At 48.4% G+C, this 7,346-nt stretch overlaps 1 pseudogene; it reads right to left on the bottom strand.

The window, feature by feature from the left end:
- Positions 1-454: 454 nt before the first annotated feature.
- LOC114627965 lies at positions 455-1,192 on the bottom strand (annotated as a pseudogene).
- Between the last annotated feature and the right edge of the window lie 6,154 nt (positions 1,193-7,346).

Below are 7,346 nucleotides of genomic sequence, written 5' to 3'. Positions count from 1 at the left end.
TTTGGTGATGTGATGCTAGACCTGTTCTCTGGCTTCCTGGTGGCCCTGGAAAGGATTCATTAGATTCACATTTAACTGTCTGAGCAAGACTGCTTTATGGAGATGCCACGGTCTTAGTCTGTGCAGTATCTGGAATCTCATTATGTCTATGTCCTGACTCATAACGCTACCAAGTTCCATCCGTGGGTTCATTTTGTTACTGCCTGAATCTTTCATTGAAAAATTAGATTTCCCTTTTATAACAGCAAGTAACTTATGAATGCTAGTTTTTTTTTTTTTACTCTGTGGGCCTCCATGCCCTGCCCTCCATTTTAAATTTTCACCAAATTTAACACTTGCTGATCATCTAGTTAGCGCCTCCGTTTTCAGGAGGGGGAGGGGCTATGAGTTAGGGTCTCACGCTGTAGCCCAGGCTGGTTTTGAATACACTATGTTCCTTGGGCTGATCTTGAGCTCACAGGAATCCTACTGCTTCAACCTCTCTCTCTCTCTCTCCTTTTTTTTTTTGGATGGCAGCACTGAGGTTTATTGGAGCATCCTGATACAGACGCTGGGGCTTGCCCATGGTACTCTTGATGTACAAAGCCCAGATGTTTTGCCAGTTTTTCTTGAACAAGGACACCAAGAAATTGACAGCCAGGTGGATGTTGTAGACCAGCTCATCATCGGTCATCTTCACGTGGCCGACAGCAACAGCCAGACACAGCACCTTCTTCATCTGCAACCTGATTGTAGATTTCACCTCATCCACTTTGGCCACCATGTTTTCATTGTGTGTCAGCAGAGAGGGGAACTTGCCCGCCTTGTTTAGGCCTGGGACCAGGATACGTGGGAGCTGCTTGATCAGAGACTTGGAGGCCAAAAAGGCATCGTACTTCTTGGCCAGCTTCTTGACCAATTTCTTGATCTTATTAAGTTTATTAGCGCCTCGATGTCCCTGTGGGGGGATTTCCACGGCCTTGGCTTAGTCACAGTGCTGCTGGTCCCCCAGGACACATACTGAGAACTTGGGGCGAGAGGTGGACTTAAGCCTGATGGTGCCCAAGAAACGTTTGTCCTTCTGAGGGTCGTAGTTCCTCAGGCTGATCTGCAGCTCCACCGTCTCCAGAAACTTGCAGCATTTGCTCTGGTTCCCGTGCAGGACTTCCCACACTGCCTCATACAGGGTGTCGTGTGAGACTTTGCTGCTCATGGCTGCGGCTGCCGCGGAAACTGGAAAAGAAGCCTGCTTCAACCTCTTAAGGGATGGGATTACAGGTAGTGCCACCGTGCTTGCATGGCCTTATCAGTGTCTTTTAATAGGTTTCTTTTCTCCTTCTGTCTATGCACATGAATGTTATGTAAAATCTTTACTTGGGGCATGATTTAAAGGTAAAAAGTCCTCTTGGTGTGGTTATTGCAAGCCTCTCTTTTAAAGGAACATTTCTTTTTATTTGTGTGCACGTGCACATGTGTAAGTGTGCAGGCACACAGGCATGTACATATGTGCATACATGCCATATATGAAGTGACTGCCAGAAGAGGGTGTTGGATCCCCTCTTCTGGGGATGCCAGGCTGTTGTGAGCAATTTGATGTGGGTCTGGGGACTAAACTCAGATCCTCTGGAAGAGCAGCAGGAGCTGCTAACATCTGAGGAACACCTTCCCCTGACTGTGTGTGTGTGTTCATATGTGTACATCTATGGAGGCCAAAGGATGACCTTAGGCATAATCCTTAGGATCTGGAGTCTTTTGTGTGTGGCGTGCTTTCATCCCAAAGGGAAACAAAACCATGTTATAACTAGGAACACTGCTCCCCTCTTCCCCCTACCTCCCGTGTTTGATGGCCCTGTAATAGCACAAACAATGACAAGTTTTATAAGCATCACAAATGGGGAAATTTGCCTTGAAGTTCCTTCTGGGATCAAATTTAAACACACATCATGATGAAACTGAGGTCAGGAGGGAGGCCGACATCAGTGGAGGAAAATGCAGAGTGACAGCTGCCGCAGCCTGCAGGGCTGTCCAAAGGAAGGATTCTGGAAATCACTGCTGAGGAGTGACCCTGGACTAACCCCTTTGGACTGCTAACCTCAGGGGCTCTGGAACAGGAACCATGTAGTGTGGCAAAGAGGAAAAAGGACCCAGAGTGCAAAGAGCCAGGTTTGAGTCTCCCATCTGCCATTTACTATAGCTGATCACCAACCACATGACAAATGGAGCTGGAATTAATAATGCCTGCTCAGGCTGCTGGGGGCATTGAAGACAAGCATATGTCTGAGGGCAGTGTGGGGCTGTCATCTGATGCCCTGGCTGGGGACAGTTTATATTGGATTACTCACCCTAAAATTTTCCTCAAGTTTAAGACCCTATCATTTTGAGGAAAACAGTTTTTCTTGTGTATAATCAGAGTGGGGAAGCTGAAGCCGGAAGCCTGTTCAGGTGTCTGTCATCTAGACTCTAGCACAATGTGCGTGGGCGGCCGAATTTTCTCTTGATCTGTGCATGTGTTGTGATTTTCTTGGGTCACCTAAACCTGTCTGCGGCTCCAACTAGGCATGTGGCAAGCAAGTGTGGAAGGCAGAGAGACACTTAAATTAGAGCCTGTGACTCAAGGAGGCTCTCAGGCTCTGTGTCACTCTGCAGCCTGGGGCCCAGTGCTGTGCTGAGGCCAGAGCTAAGCAAAAGGTTGCTTTGAGCTCAGTGGAGACATGCCTGTACTTTCTAGCCACCGAGTAGGGAGCTGAGGCCTACAATTCTCAGGTGTCATCAGGATCAGTTATCTAAGAATCTGTCAGAATTTTTCTCTCAAGGGCTCTGCACCACATGCTTTCCCTGTCCCTGTGTAGCTGGGGGCCTGACTGACTGTCCGATTATTTTCAAAATGAGGTTGACTCCCATTGCTGTTATAGGTGGTTCTTATTTTAGTGGCTTCCTGCGCTGACCCTTCCCAGGGCTGGAGGGAGCTGTGTGCTGTACATATGGCACAGGGACACAGGGTCACAGGGTCACAGGGACACACGGACATGGGGACACAGGGACACAGGGAGTTAGGACTGAGGCCCCGAGGCAGGATTGGAGCAGCAGTCTGTCTGTGGAGCAGGATATGAGCGAAGGGCTGGGGCAGCTCTGTGGAGTTCTAAATTCCTGCAGAGAGATAGGGAGATGACTCAGTCAGTAAAGATTTTGGTCAGTAAAGATTTTTCTGCATATAATGAGCATAGTAAAAAAATGCCCTTTTAGACATGTACACTAGCTTAGTCAGGAACCCCACTTCACCCAAGGCTGCACCTGATAGCCAGAACCCAGTGATGTCACTCACTCAAGATAACCAGACACACGGTTAGAACTCCATGATGCCCACTGGACAGTACATAAGCAGAGCCCACGAGCAATGCTCTGCTCTGCACATTTTCAGAACTGCTGGAGAGATCTGCCCTACAACTCGAGGTCTCCCCAGGTATCTCGATGCTGGCTCTAGAGACTACCATGAGAGATTAGACTTGACCATCAGCTAAGATATGTCACACAGCTGGGCAGCCTTGGAGATAGGCTTAGGACTGTAGGAACGTCGAGTATGAACTTCCTGTGATGACCCGCCAGTGTAATAAAATAGAACTCTTGTTATACCAACTAGACATATTTCGTATTTGTGTTTCTCAAGACACTGCACAAATGTAAACCTGAGTTCGAGCCTTAGTATCCACATAAAAAGCCAGGTGTGGTGGTGGATGCTTGCAATCCCAGTGTTGGGGACACTGAGACAGAGTGACCTCTGGGATTTGCTGGTGAGCCAGCATAGCTGCACAGGAGAATTTCCAGCCACTGAGAAATTGCGTCTCAAGTAATAAGATGGGGGAATGGAGAGATGGCTGGGCCGTTCATAGCTCTTGCTGCTCTTTTGAAGGCTCCAAGTTCAGTTTTCAGCTGCCATGCTAGGCAGTTCACAACTGCCTGTAACTCCAGCTGGCCTCTGTGGGCACCCGCAGACATGTGCATACACTTACATATGCATAGACATGTACATCAGTAAGTTTAGCTAAGCCACCCTGCTTTGGCGCCTGGGCGGGTGCACACGTGAACCTGTCCAGGAGCAATCTGAATTCTTGAATCAAACATACACACACATACATACACACACACACGTCAGTTAATTTATGAAATGCTGTAATTAGCTCAAAGACTGGCACTCCTAAACCTTCCCCCACTAGCAAATGCTCCACTCTGGTACTCCTGAGACTTCCCAGGCTACTCTAGGCCCAACTGGGGAAGTGGCCAGTGGCCAATCTGAAAGTTCTGCCCATCTCTCTCTGCTCAGCCACTGGCCGTTGGCTTTTCATTGATCAATCAAAAACCAATTGGGAACAAGGACCTTCAGCAAGTGTTTAGACATGCAGATTCCTGATTAACTCAAAAGTATTAAAACCAAGTCCTTAACAGACATGTACAAATAATTAAAAAGAAAAATCTTAACAAAGTAAAACCAACATGTCCTTTGGCTCCATGTGAATGTGTATACATGTGAATAGTCATAAATGTGTATGTGCACACTATACATCTTAGAAAGAGCACACACATACACACCCCCACACACCCCCGCACCCCCCCACACACACACACATCTTTTGCCCTCAGCCCTATCTCTCCTTGAAATTTATTAGATAGAAGGGCGGCTGGTGGTGGTGGAGGTGGAGGGGCACTAAGCCACGTGCCTGCCTGAGATGAGTGAGTTCTCCTTATGCACACAGTTGTGGCAGTGCTTTCTCCCCAGAGGAGTCTGAGGGAGTGAGATTTGGTGTGGTGTTACAGAGAGTGGAGTGCTACACAGATCTGTTCATTAAGGTAGATTAGACAGAGCCACCCCTGGAATCAGTGGGAGATGTCTGCAGCCTTCTGTGGTTTGGAAGCTTACACAACCGCCACAGCGCATTCTACAAGCAGGCAGCAGAAGCCGGCTTTGCTTTAATTTTCTGTCCACTGGGAGTTCCCAGCAGTGTTTCCGTGGTGCAGAATCGTTATTTACAATGAAGCACTTACAGAAAAGTAGTAAAGTTAATGGAGGTTTCAGTGGAATTAGCCTTGTTAAGTTCCCTAGTGACACAGCAGGCTCCTTTCACTAGCAATTGCATCCAGCAAGGAGATGGGGCTTAAGGAGGGAACAGTTTGGGATGTGGGTGAAGTGGGGAGGGACCCAAAGGATCAAGCTATAGGCCTTCTGATCCTGGCCTGGGGCTGAGTTCTGTGGAGGTTACCTCCATGTAGATTGCCTTAGCTAGCCTTGCTGTGGGTGTCAGGTCCTGACAGTGTCTGCAGAGAGGGGCTATAGATTCTGTAGCTTGCTCTTGGCTCTGGATAGCCCCATCAGGAGGGCTGAGAACCACAGAATGCAGATGGGAGATGCAGGTCGTCCGTGCATACATCCTTTGAAGGGGCAACATCATATGAAAGACAATTCACCAGCGGGGCATGTGACATGAGAATCTTGGGTCCAACTTTTCCCAGACAAGATTTTCATGTGCATATCCAATTTTCTGGGTGGAGGAGCCAGGCAGATGTGTGTTTAAATTGGATTCTCCCAGATGACCTTGGACATGTTATATAAGTTCTCAGTTTTCCTTTTCTCTGTCTCTAAAACAAGGACTGTCACCACACGAGGGTACAGAGGTCATTGGGAAGACTTGACTGTGGTACTTGGGTGTTGGTACTCTTTTGGTTCCCCTCAGCTTCTGTTACCTGTTTACACTCCATGAGGCTGGGCCAGAGTACTCAGACTACATTTCCCATCATCCATTTCTCAGCTATTTCCTGTTAGGTTCTGCTTATAGGAGGCCAGAAGGGTTGAAAGCCCTCTCCCTTCCTTCTTTGCTTCCCCTTTTGCTTTCAGGTGATATCTTCAAAGCAAGGCAGCTGTGGAGAAGGTGCTCTTCATACTTTTACCATCCCCACCTCCCACCTGCACTTACCACTTACGCTCCATGTTTTGTGACACCATCTCCTCCCTTGGTTATCCCCAGCTCTGGGAAAGCTTCCTGTATCTTCTATTCTCTAGACCGTTATCTCCTCTGACTTTGCTGTGCTAACCATCCATTTGAAGGACCTAGCCCAGGTCTGTTCCCTGCCTGGCCTCTGCTGGGTCCAGTCCATCACAAGAGCCATGGAATTACAGCAGGCAGAGTTCATGTATCCAGACTCTGCCCCATCCTTTCTGTGTGATCAAAGCATCATATCTGTTTCTGACAATGGGGATGGTCATAGTCTTAATTTTGTGGGGTTGTGACTGGGATGAATGGAGACTTGGACAGAAACCAACCAACCAACAAACAAGATAGCCCAGCATTCTCATGAGCAGCAACGCAGCATGAGGACATGCTTCTCCAAGGGTCTGTTCTGCTTTCTTAGGTTAAACAAGGATGCCACTGGACAGAACAGGTGAGGTGCTAGGCTTGGGCTAGGGTATCTGTGGACAGCAGGGAGCTGTTACCATGGGCAGCCTGGAACAATCTTTGTGCTCTTCCTCCTCTACCACCTGCACCAAGGATGGGGACCACTCTGGGGTCATGGGGTAGGAGAACACTGTGAGTGCTGTTGGCCTTTTCTCTCAGTCCCCAGGGCTCAAACAAATGAGGACAGGTCAGTGCCTCATTTGTTTGAGTGTCTGAGGAGCATGTGGTAACGTGGCTTTTAGAAGCTACTTAGCCATTCATTTTGCCTAATTACCCAATGACCCAACACAACCTATAATGTCATTTTCTACTCGGAATGACACTCACGGGACTTAGAGAGCTAGAATATTTTATCTGCCACTTGATGGCCAAACTTCTAGCACTTGCTTACTCAGAACCCCCCGTGGGACCTGGTGGCACTGGCCCTGTTTGGCAGGTTATCTGACAGTTGCAGAGCCTGGGAGCCAATCGATGGACCATCATTCAGGTTTCGGCACAGTACCAGCTCAGCATCCTTGCTGCAAATGACTTTTCCTGGGTGTTTTATCTCTTGGGGGGTCGGCTGGGGAAGAGTTGTGTTGAACAGATTCAGACTGGTGAGCCTTGGAAGGCTCTGAATCAGAAGAGACGATTGGCATCCTAAGCAGATACCTGGGCAGTATAGACCTGTCCACCTGGCTATAGTCCGTAAGACCCTGACTTTTCCCAAGACTCCTGGGGAGCCTGCTGTGGCCTCCATCTCCGCTGGGAGCCCACCTGCCTCATGACTGTTTCTGAGGAAGGCTAGGTTCTCAGGTCCGTGTTTCTTCTCACTTTGGTGGGCACGCCCAAGTCTCTGAGAACACAGATTCAATTTTTTCTTCCAGATTCTAAGGAAACTTTGGTGGCTATTCATACCTCAATTCCTCTATGTCCTCCTCTGAG

This window comes from Grammomys surdaster, unplaced genomic scaffold, assembly GCF_004785775.1.
Source record: "Grammomys surdaster isolate TR1022 unplaced genomic scaffold, NIH_TR_1.0 262, whole genome shotgun sequence".
NCBI lineage: Eukaryota > Metazoa > Chordata > Mammalia > Rodentia > Muridae > Grammomys > Grammomys surdaster.
This window is presented reverse-complemented; position numbering and strand designations above follow the sequence as displayed.